This window comes from Seriola lalandi, unplaced genomic scaffold, assembly GCF_002814215.2.
Source record: "Seriola lalandi dorsalis isolate HSWRI2012SDOR001 ecotype SW California unplaced genomic scaffold, Sedor1 jcf7180002054861, whole genome shotgun sequence".
Classification (NCBI taxonomy): domain Eukaryota; kingdom Metazoa; phylum Chordata; class Actinopteri; order Carangiformes; family Carangidae; genus Seriola; species Seriola lalandi.
Window position 1 is genome coordinate 2023743 of NW_019525414.1, and position 11421 is coordinate 2035163.

At 41.7% G+C, this 11421-nt stretch overlaps 1 long non-coding RNA gene across 2 annotated transcripts in view; it reads left to right on the forward strand.

The window, feature by feature from the left end:
* Positions 1-1803, forward strand: part of LOC147817891 (uncharacterized) — a 2138-nt gene extending 335 nt beyond the window's left edge. The window contains exons 2-3 of one of the 2 annotated variants that reach the window (XR_015438540.1): positions 23-101; positions 487-1803. This is a non-coding gene — a long non-coding RNA (uncharacterized LOC147817891). Of the gene's footprint in view, positions 1-22 lie in introns of both variants that reach the window. The other variant, XR_015438539.1, reaches the window with a different exon arrangement.
* Positions 1804-11421: the final 9618 nt, after the last annotated feature.

The following is an 11421-nucleotide window of genomic DNA, read 5'->3' on the forward strand; positions in this document are numbered from 1 at the left end:
TTCCCCCAACCGCCCCATTCAGCTCCTGCCAGCACCTTCTTGGATTTTTACCCCTTTAACAGCGACAACTTGGTTTTCTCCAACCGGCGGTGGACACAGAGGTATGGTGAGGTCAAGGTCGCATTATAACAATGAAAATGTAACTTATTGTTATAATTATTATAATAATAATAATAATAATTATTATTATTATGTAATTTTCTCATGTTTATATTCTGCCATAAAATGTTAAAATAATATTCTTTGTGAATTTGCAGATTAACATAGACTTTGTATTTAGGCTGTTGATGCAGCTCATATCTCATGTGCTGTGCCAAAAAGTGCTCAAATTTCAGAGGTTATTTTTAACTTCATTAATTTACATGCAGGCGTAAATATAGGTGCAAGGCTCGATTGGAGTTGTGCTATACAGGGTTGTGTGTGTGTGTGTGTGTGTGTGTGTGTGTGTGTGTGTGTGTGTGTGTGTGTAAACCTTGTTGCCCTCAGGACAAGCAGCGGCCAGCAGCTGTTTGACACATGCCCGGATCCTCCACCAGCGCTGCACCGGGGAGAAGTTCACATTTGTAACAGTCGTATTTGTAGCACTTATTTCTTGGAAGAGTGTTTGTGTTCACTGTTGGCGCTTAAAGTTGAGCGCAGATCACCTGAACTAAAGGTGGAGAGGCTGCAGACTTTGTGAGTCTGACTTTTGCCTTGCACCTGTTTGTTTGTTTGCTGCAGGCAGGAGGGGACGCCTTTAGATTAGTCCATGCATCCAGCAGTCTGATGCAGGCTGAAGGACTACAAGGTAATTTTTAGATTTCTATTTACGAAATATGTATCTATTCAAACACAAACACATGATTCTGAAGCATTATTTTTTTTTACTTGTGTGTTAATATTGAAGTTGGATTGTAGGCCATTTACTGTATTTATACAAGGAAAAATAGGCAATCTTTTATTATACAATTTATTCATTTTTAAAAAAAAATTAATTTGCATGGTTTTAAATTTGTGATGTATTTGGTTGGTATGAAACGTATTGTTTTTTATTATTATTATTATCATTATTATTATTATTGTTAATATTGATATTATTATTGTTTGGCAATTTTTTGGCTAAAAATCATTAATTATATGATATTATACTGATAAAATCAACGCTGTGCATTTTTTGTTGTTATCGGCCGAAACATAATAATGTAGGCCTCTAAAAAAAAAAAAAAAAAGAAGAAGAAGCCAAACGAGGCTTTAGAAGCAGTGGATAGTAAATGTATTTGTATTTATTTATTTATTTATATTTTTAAAAAGCAGCTTAATAAAGTCCAGGCAGATTGATGGCGGCAGGCTGGTCGTCATGGTGCCTAGGCCTTCAGCCTACATGTCATATGGGAATGGTTTCTGTCTAGTTTGGCTGAATAAAGGCGTCTCTATGTTGAAGCCTATTAAAGATCGGTGGTGATGGAGCAACTGCAGTCTGCTGGGAGGAGCGGCATCAACTCTCTGCACACCAATCACACCGCACTTTTATGGGACACTTTCAAATCCATGCGTAGAGAATTATTATTAGCCTAATATTTTAATAAAAATAACAATAATAATAAAAATTGTAATGACAATATTAATAATAATTATTATAATAATAATAATAACAATGGCATTTTTTGCCTTTGCTGAACATGACAGTAGCATAAAACCGCAGTAAATAAGTCTCGGCCTGCCTGACATTTCTTTGGTTTTCTTGCTTCATGCTTGAGCCGCAGCTTGTTGATCATTGTAATGCACATGAACTGATTTGAATAAAGGCTCGAGTTCATCAAACAAGTCTCCAGACTATATTGGACTGAAATTGCCGTGGGATGTTTTCCCATGAGTTGAAGTAAAATGAATGACGCGATCATTAATCAATAATAATCAGCACTAATTAGCATACATTATCTGTATATTAGGGAGTTGGTTTTGGCATCATGAGGCGAGGAGGTTTTTACAGAGTGCACGGAAGCGTGTGAAGTAGGTATGTTTTCATAGGCTACCTATAGGGAGTGTGAGGTGTCAGGAGGTGGTCACCTTATTAAATACTTGGAACTTTTTTCTGTGTAACCCCATGTAAAAGAAAAGCCCTAAAATCATATTTAATTAAAATACAAACTCAACTCAGTTACATTTTAAAGACACGAGATCCGCTGCCTTTCAAGCGGCGCACACAAAAAGAAGGAAACAGGTCGATAAACAAATAACAAATTATGCGGTGTACAAAGGTTTTTTTTATTTTTTTTTTTAACTTTATTCCTTTGTGTCTGAAGGAAGTGTGGGAGCGTGGCGACACAATATCAATAATCCATTGTCTTAATCGATTGGCCTTATCAATACCGCGTCCTTCCTCCAGCTTCAGAGGAAAACTGGAAAAAAAAAAGGCATTCAGCAGAATTTTCCCCCGTTTGTCGAAACAATTTCCGTCGGCCGGTTCAGGCCTGTGAATGCTTCTTGCACATCGGGTTGGACAGATGCTTTCACACGGTGCAACACCTTTTTAAAGCAGCAATTAACTGCGGTTATGCTCGCAGAGTAAAAAAGTGCTGCTCCCCGACACTGGACCGCTGGGGGAATACTTTTCTGCGTCATTTAAACATCGACCTTTAACGGGGTCTGTGGAAACGTAAGAAAGGCTGCGCGGGAAAAACCTGGCGTTTTGCTTTCCAGAAATGTCTCTCTTTTTTTTTTTTTCCTTTTGTCCTGCCGCTGGCGGAGAGCAGGAAGGCAGCGCTGCTTCCCCCGTCCCCGGAAGAGAGAGCTTTGCTGCTGCACTCGTGTTCACTCATCTGCACTGGTTCCCTCTGTTTTATTAATCCGTCTAATTAGACTGGCGACGGGCGGATGCAAGTGGCAAACAAACAAACAAACAAACAAACAAAAACAATAGCACGATTCAGTTAAATAAAACGCAAAGAATTAGTCCTTCAGTTCGGCTGCTGCAATTTATTTGATTCATTTGCCTTTATTCTTTCACCTGGCAACAGCCTGACAGCACGTTCAGAGGACACGGTGCGATCTGGCAGCTGATCTGGACACATTCTCGGCTACAACATGGCTAGTATCCGTCTGTAGACTGCATTGTTTGCGTGTCAAGATAATGTCTTCACAACATACTAAGCTACAGGCCCCTCATGAACTGGGGCCTATTTATGTTTAGGCTAATTGTTTAGCAGCTTATACAAAGTATAAACAACACAATTTGCGTCAAATCGGTTCAGTTTCCTTAAGCTCATAATGATGAAGCGATTACTGCGTCCTCTGTAGGCCGGGCCGTTTCTTCCAGATAATGACTGACCCTTAATTTAGGACAGTTTATATATGACAAAAGGCTACACAGGCCTACCTGAAGTCATTCAAAATGTAGGCTAATGCTAACGCAGCCAAAAGATTCATCTGAAAAACCTTACATAAATAAGGTCTGGGGGGAGCGAGGGGGGAGCTGGGGGTGTACAGAAGTTTATAACACTGTGGACTGGTGTGGTCAGACTGCGGTGACTGTACCCCCCACCTTCCTCACACACACCCACACACACACACACAGGCTGCTGAAACCCAAGCTTTATCCACGGTGGAAAGGGCTCCGGGTCTGTGGATTAGACGCTGGGCGCAGATAACATCAGCGCACATTAGATATGTGAAATGGAGCACCTCGCGGTCCGGCCTGCGGATGACGCGGGCCAGGGGACATCAAAAAGCCGCAGCGGGCCCTTTTGTGAGCGCTGTGAGCATTGTAAATTTGCTAACTGTAATTCTGCCACAGTCGATGTAATGGGAGCGTAAACATGGTAACTAGCTGCGGCAGGGCGCTGGGACTTGCGCGGAGGCATGGGCTCGTGCACGCACGTACGCACGCACGCGTGAGCACACACCCTACTGTACGCGGTGTGACCGCCTGTATGAGGAGGGGACGATGACCCACACAGCTCTGTCATCTCAGACAAGACAAATGATAAACACGACAACAATCACCTCCGCCACACTGACAGATCGATAAGTACAAATTCACCAAGATCGCAGCAGCTAATCGATAAGAAAATTCCCCCTTTCTTCTTTTCTGAAGTATGAGTTTGGAGTGGCTCTCCACAGCGCGGCCGCTCCCTCCTCTCCTCTAATGAAGTCCCCACAAGCGCTCGTAGTGATGTTGCCTTGGTAATTATTAGCCATTAATTGGGTTCAGGACCTTGTGCGTCCATGGGAAATGGGAAATCTGACCGCTAATCCAAGACGTTTCTTTGGGGCCTTTTGCAGTGTTGTTAACATGCTGTCAGAGACCGACGGGCGCTGCGCCACAGCTACTGATAGCGGGAATATGAAGAGGTTAGAGGGCAGCGACTGTACAGATACACACACTGCAGGAAGCCTGCAAACGGAGCGGAGTTTCTAACTGGCAGTTCACATCTGGAGAGCTATATATATATATAAGGAAAAAAGCTAAAATACATGTTTCATATGTATGCGCGCGTGCGTGCCTCTTGCCTGTGGGTTAGTGGTTGATCATACAGATTGGTGGATGTGAAATTAATCAATTAAAAATGAAAAGTTGCAATAATTTAATCAAAATACAAAAGACCAACACGAATCTTTTGGCGGCACATTTAGTCGCAGTTCTAGTAAATATTACACATAAATCTTCACCAATTAACACCTCGAATCTCTTGCAACATATATCTGTTAAAATTCCTTTATGTGAGTGTTTAATTGTGTGTAAGTTCAGTAATGTCTGCAACATGCATTCAGTTGTCAGCTCAGCTAAAACACTGCTGACTCACTGCCTGTGATCGACCAGGCCAAAACACAAACCAATGAATGCATTTCATCTTTTTCGTTTTTCCTCCGAGTATGAAAACAATATTTTTATGAACTCGCCTGATTTATTTTCAGTGACAACTGTTTGCTAATTTCGCATAAAAATGAGAACGTTTTTAATGGCAACGGCGAAAATTACAGTGTATCTGTGATTATATTTTCTTATGGCAAATGCCAACCAATATAAATAAAAAAACAACATCACCATGTGGTTGAATTCGAAGAAAAATACTAATTGTTTGAAAAACAATTTTGGGTTGTAGCAAAATGAAACCACAGCTGACGATCAGTTTGCAAAAATGTAAAAAAGAAATATGCAAAATGTGACTAACTCTGACTGGAATTTGGTGTACCTCCAAAAACCGGCAAAGCATCCCGACCGCCTCCCATCCCATCATCATTACTGTTGTTGCTTTTAATTAATCGCTCGTTAATGTCGCCATCCATTTCCCCGCAGATCAGAGGAGCGAGGAGCCGACAACCCCGCCAAACAAATGCACATTAAAATATCGCCGGGAGGCTTGAGTGAAAATTACCCCGATGTAGAAATGACCTTAATATGATGTCATCAATCAAGCTGTCTGCTGGGACACTGGGAATCACAATGTTAATCTTTTAGTTTGAAGCGGAGGGGGAAAATAGCCTGTCATATTTTACAACTCAGCCAAAAAGCACACAGTTTATGCAAGTTCAGTGACATATACCGCAACAGTATGAGCTGCATATTACTGGAGAAAATCTATTTACGCAGAGTATTTACAGAAAGGTCCAAATATTTCTATATCATTATATGATTCAGGCCTAAAGGCCTCTGGGCCTGTGCTCCTTACAGGTTTTTTGTTTTAAATATGTAGCCTAACCTTAGTGACACCGAAGTGTTGCAGATAAATGTTAACTAATGAAAAAAAAACAAAAAAAAAAACAAGTAGCATTTGTGTTTGTTTTAATTATGGAAATCAGTAGTCCAAAGTAAAATAACAAAATTGACTCCAGATTTAAGAAAAAGATTCAGAAACTAAAAAGGAAAGAATTCTCACAAGGTTTACTTTTCAAATAAAGAAATTAATAAAATTTTATTCTGTTTCATTTTATTTAAAATAAAATAAATTTTAGTCACTGAGAAAATGTGGTCAAACTTCATGTAAAACAAGCCGGGATGAGGTTTGACAGGTGTTCTGTTAAATTTGAGGTGAAATACATGAATTGAACATTGAAAAAAAAAGGCTGGCAATCACAGAAATACAGGCTGCTGTGGTCGGCTACTTCCATGGCTAAACCTGCCTGGTGAGAGCCACTATGCAGAATGAGAGCAGTAGCTACCAAACACGGGTGCAGAAGTATTAGCACTAAGAACATACACACAACTTGGCAGGTTACAAGAGGCTCATGTGGGCAGCATCAAGTGCCGAGGCTGGGGCATGTTATCATTAACAACTGTGGACAGATAGAACAGGCTCGAGCCCACAAGTGTCCATTTCACACCAGGCTGGCATGGCAGCAGGTTAGGACTCCAGAGAGCCGCCTGCCACCCCTCAGCAGCCCTTTGAAGCACACCAGCTTCTGGGATTTCTGGTTCTCATCTTTGAAACAAACCCCCTTGAAGGTCCAACCTGAGATTTGTGTTCTCACCTCCTGCAAAGATCTGATCTGGGATTTTGTTCTCATCATAGCAGCTTCAGTGACCCTTTTTCACTGATACTGGGCTTTGATAAGACAATGGGGCTGAGGGAAATGTGTGCTTACAGGATTGAATGGACAGAGAGTGCTGTGTCTCTTACAATATCAATAGTTATATATATATATATATATATATATGAATCTACAATAACTATAAAAGCATGGTCAAGTGTATTTTATAACTGAACTATATCCACAGCATTAATCTTTGATATGAAATGCTGCAGTCACTACAGTACACTGTCCATTGAAAATCAATATGACTTATTCATTTAATAAGTCACAGAAAAATACACAAACCCAAAAGAGATATCAGTAAGCCATATAGATAAAAAGGATTCAAGGCTTTAAATCCAAAACTTGTTCCTTTCTTCAGGTTTCAATCCCTAAACAAATATTCTGTGAAAAGAAAATCCTTTTTCAGGAATATAGGGGATATGTAACAGCTCCAGATCCCACCGCCTCCATACGAGCACTGAAGCTGCCCTGGTGTATTATAATAGTGTATTAGGGGAGTGACGTCACTGCAGCCAGCTACAGTGGGGCCCCACAACACAACACACACACACATGCATACTCATAGCCATAAAAATGCTTAGCAGGAGGAATGGGAAAGGTTCTGTGTTCTAGTATTTTCTCCTCCTAGCCATGAAGCAAAATCAATGCTAATGTGCAGTGTGGACATATACTGGACATGTCACGTGTAATGATGCGCTTTCAATTTGCTTGAATACATCATTAATTCAGGAAAAGTATTTATCAACACAAACATTTTCTGAGATTGTACAAATATCTATATGTGTCTGTCTCAAATATATTCAGGTAAAGCAGCTGTTTACATCTCTTACCCAAACCTACAAGTCTTGTTGATATTCTCAAGCTAAATGGATCTGCTTTTCAGTAATACATTAATACTGGCAAGGTACACACACCCCTCAGTCCAAGGTGTACCATAAGGGATTTCAGCAAATTACAAAGATGATTAAAACTCAACCTGATTCACATCCACACAGATATTCACTCCTCGTCATGTACACACACACACACACACACACACACACACACACACTCACACACACACAAATCCAGTGCTGTGCTACTAAGTGCTGTGGTGTATTGTACTCTGAGGCAAACATTTTCAAGTTAGCCTCTTTTCCCCACAGGAGCGGATGACTTCCCATCATGAGGAAAAAATAACTTAGGCCAAGCTGCACACTTACACTATAAGCCTGACATCACATAGGAAACAAACCATAAAACACCAAACACTCTACAACCCAACAAAGGCCAATAAGGTTTTCAACGACTGAAGCACAAACACTGCAAGTAGCAAACAAACCCGGCAGCTCTCCTGCACCGTTTCCATTTCCATAGAGATTATTTTCTCATTCTTCCTTTAGACTCCTGTAGCCTGGCAGTGACCGGCTACATTATTTATTTGTTTGTTTTGCTGCACAGTGTATATGTGTGTCCACGGTGAGAAAGCAAATGTGTGCGTTGCTAGACTGACAGGATGATTAATAGGAGCTAAAGCCAAGGGTGTTGGGTGGGGAGGGTTGATGGTGGATGGAGGTGGAGGTGGGGGCTGGGTGGGACTTCGGCAACACATCAAAAACAACAGCACTTCCCGGAGTTTGCCGCCACTTCCTCTGTATGACCACCCCGCTCCCCAAAATTCTCTTCCGCCCCTGCACATGAACCTGGGGTGGATTGATGGGGGTTCACAGAGAAGAGTAAATGAAGAATATCTCTAACACACACACCTACAGAAGCAGGGTGGATGAACTGTATAATTAGTCTGCAGGAACACTGCAGGAAGAAAGAAGAAACACATGCAAAGGAATTTCAATGTGCATCAGAGCTGCATGCTGTTTGTCGAGGGGGCACAGCAAGTGCTGAAACGGCAGATAGTTTCACACACAACCTGGATAAATATTGACTCTGGAGCCGTTTCACTTGTGACGGCTCAAGCAGGAGTTGTGCGTGTTGAAAAAGGGTGACGGAGGGACAAGTGATGTAGCACTGGGGAGGGGAGGAGGTCGCGGATGGAACTGACTTTCCTTAGCAAAAAATTAGGGAAGGAAAATGGCAAAAGAGGTAGAGAGCAAAGAGGCAAACAGAAGTCAAACTCAAGCTATAGGTGAGATGCATTTTTCTCTTACTTGATGAAGATGAAGGAAATAAACACTGATCCATTAATTATGCACTTGACATCATATTAGAGTATTAATTAGACCGCAGAGGCCCAGGTCTGAGAGAACAGTGCGACTAAACAGTCAGTTGGTCTCTTCCACAGATGGAGGGAAGCGTTGAAAGACTGCCCTCCTGTGTCAGATGCACAAACACATGTTGCACAATAGACTCATACCCAGCTTCTCTCTCTCTCTCTCTCTCTCTCTCTCTCTCTAGTTATTGACATTTCCTCCTTCAATAGAAATAGCTTCTGTCCCAGAAGAGAAAGGCCAGTCAGAACACAGAATACACCATCCCTATCCATTACTGGATCTGGATATATATTGACGATAAACATTCCTATATCAAATGAGACCATTCTGTCTTAATTTGTGCACAGCATATGTATTTATACAATACCAGCATAAGCATCAGGAAAGACATTCTTTGTATTTACTGTATGAACTAAAAGCACCTATATCAGATGAGCCCCATGTTTGTGTACGTTCCTTGCTCTACCTCATCCCGAGAGAGAGAGAAACAAACACTGGATTTTAACAGGTTGTCATCCTCCACTCCTGCTCTTTTCCGAAGGGAGCCAGCTGCCAAATCCCTGAGCATGCTTAACAATTCCATTACCGCCATGCAGAACACCCACACTACTCTTTTGAAGCCAGGGCATTTTAGCGGAGAAGAGTTTATTGACTTCAAATTGTTACCACTTGGGCCTTCTCCTCTCATTGCTGAAAAAAAAGAGAAAAAAAAAAACAAAACCATGAACCTACATGTCAAAGTGCAGCATGCGTAGCTCCCAAATGAATTTTAAGTGCTGTTTGTTCAGATGAGGTCGGGGAAGAGCGCAGAGTGACAGCTGCTCAGTACGATGCCGGCATGCAAATGTTAGCCCGCACACAAATGCTGATTGCTCATCACTGGAAGGATTTTATTCGGAAGTGTGGTTTCTGTTAACATCCAATGGCTTGTTTTACAGCGGAGCTCATCTGTGGACCAAATGTGTCACATAGTAAGATGGGAAAGATTCGGTCTTTCTGGTTGTGCTAATAAAGTGTGACAGACGATTGGATTCGCGATCTGCCCTGTCCTCGCTTGCCATTTTCATAAGCCCATATATGTCACGCAGTGACATTTGCCATGTGGTAAAACTGGACAACTTGCCACTCTATTTTGGGGATTTTTTCCCCCACCATCATGTCACACATATGCTGAAAATAATGTTTTGTTGTGACCCATTCAGTGTAACCTTTGAAGTTGTCAGTTGGAACAAGGCTACTGTGGGACACTTATAGCCTGTCAGCTGCTGGGACTGCAGTGTGTGGAAGACTGAGCTTACACACACCTGTAGGCCTGGGGTCATGGTGGCACCTCTCAACTTTTCCTCTGGGATGGTCTACTGCATGTGTGTGTGTGTGTGTGTGTGTGTGTGTGTGTGTGTGTGTACTCCTGTAACTCTAAACTACAGGAAATTACATACATGGAAGTAAACAAAACTCAAAACTAAATCTCCAGAATCCCTCTACAATAACATGGTTTTATTTTGAAACGTAACGGTCACTGTCTGGTCTTTATTGCCAAATGTGTTTTTATTTAACTAAAAGTCATTGTACTGCATCACTTTGTTTTATCACTCAATGACTGGTTCCACTGTGTCCACACCATCAGTCACCACATCACAGTGTTACGATTTCAATGACTGATTTACAATAACTGGTTGTTCGTGTTGTGCTCATGTGTGATGTCATGTAACAGTTCAGCTACAGTCAACTTTCCAGTGCCAGCGAGGAGGAAATGAAGTGACCATGGTTAATACCAGCTGACGTCTTTGTGGTACTTAAAAGTAAGTGGATTTCTGGTTCCTCGTTGCCTGCAGTGAACAACAACTCCTGATTGTCCAGAATCTGGCTGTTTCTTTTAATGTTCTGAGGTGATTTTGCAATCTAAAACGCAAAGCCTAATAACAATGAATTTGTTCATCATAATGCATCCTGGAAAACAAACTACTCTGTATCAATTGTTGCCACACAGAAAAAAAAAAACAACTTTGTTACTACTGGGAGCTGGACGTCTGAGGCAGTGTTTGTGGCATGAAATAGGAAGGGAAGAGTTTGTTTGCAGAATGCACTAATTCCAGTTTGGAAAGTAGGATTACCTCAGGTTTATCATACAATATCTATGGAATACAGATGACTCAGTTTCTAATTATGCAGACATGTTTTTTCCCTCAGTTTGGAACCTCAAACGGAAAATACTCAATCAAATACAGACAAAGACAAAAAATGTAATAGAAAATGGACTTACTGTATGATGTACATATATGTACAGATACAGCATGTGTGTGTGCGTGCTTGCGTGCATATGACCACGTCCTCCCACACACATCCTGAGAGACAGGTGTTAATGCAGCAGCATCAGTCATCATTCACATAGTAATATATCATGGTGCTCGTAGCCAGACAGACTGATCTGTTTCCTCACATTGACAATCGGCTGCTGTCTGCTCCCAGCAGCTCAGTCCTGCTCTGCGCTGCCTGGCTGCCTGGCTGCCTGGCTGCCTGGCTGCGCAGGGGAAACTCAGGACCTTCGTCTACAGTATACAAACTCAACGCACACAATCGGAGAAAAAGAGGAAAATCACACTTTGTTCCATTATGTACTGAGGATTCGATCAAGACAGGAGGGATGGTGGGAAGGGAGGAGGGGAGGCACGCAATATAGGAATACATGTGCATGTATGGG